This window comes from Pinus tabuliformis, chromosome 1_1 (assembly GCF_031772625.1).
Source record: "Pinus tabuliformis cultivar Carrire ecotype Pingquan chromosome 1_1, CPIR1, whole genome shotgun sequence".
NCBI classification, from domain to species: Eukaryota; Viridiplantae; Streptophyta; class Pinopsida; order Pinales; family Pinaceae; genus Pinus; species Pinus tabuliformis.
Window position 1 is genome coordinate 561,299,192 of NC_142297.1, and position 1,100 is coordinate 561,300,291.

The following is a 1,100-nucleotide window of genomic DNA, read 5'->3' on the forward strand; positions in this document are numbered from 1 at the left end:
CACAATCTCCCAAGATGACCTGATTATAGACCTTTCCAGAAGAGCAAAGTTGTATGAGGTGCCACGTGTACAATTTTCGATAGTTGGTTCTAAAAAAGATATACAATAAACTACAGTCCGTCCTCTTTCTGTACCTACTTATGAAATTTCAATCTGATTCCCAGAGAGAAAGTTATGACGATTTTCCCCAGGTCACCTGTTTTGAATGTAATTCAGGAGTCTACAAAAAGACCAACTTCCTCAAATCATATCTCTGCAAATATCGCACGAAAATCTCTGAAATTCGGACCCAAGGTTCAGTACGATTTCTTCTCAAATATTTTTTTTTGTGACTTCTGAAACGTCACAGAAAAAAATTTATAGCGAAAATGCCACGATGACCTATTTGGAGCAGCGAAACCCTAGAATCCAAAGCTCCAATACCAAATGTTATGAAACTAGCTCAAGAGAAGATAGAAAAGATAGATCAAAGCCTTAGAATTCAGCCTCCTCGAGCGGGAAACCTCCTTTAGATTACATAAATGAACAATTCTTGGATGATTCAAATGACAAAACCTCCTTTCTATATATAGGAGTCTAAGGAGTCACAATATAATCCAGTCGACCTAAAAATAATAATATAAAGCCACAAAAATAATAATAGAGGGATTCTATGGGGCACAGAAATAACAATATGGGGGTAATAGGGGCACAACAATATAAATAAGGGGTATAACTACAATAGTAATGGGGTAATCACTAGTATTATAGGGACCCAACAAGTTCCAAAGAAGTTTGTTTGGAGATATGATCCTATGGAATTCATCACAAAGAGGAGACAAAAGGTCAAGATAGGACCTTTCATTCACCATCCCATACTTGAGATAGAAGCATACACAAATCAAGCAGAATGGGTGGAAGGTACCCTAGTAGACAAATACAACACCAGAGTAGATGTAGAGAATGCTCTAATTGATTTATAAAAGTAGCTTGGTGACAACTCTTTTCTGTAGGTACCAGAAGAAGCAGAAATAACCATGAGTATCCCTCCAGTCATGCAAACTCCTCAAAATGAGGAGAAGATCCCAAAAAGAAACAGACAAGGGGCTTCCACTTTAGGA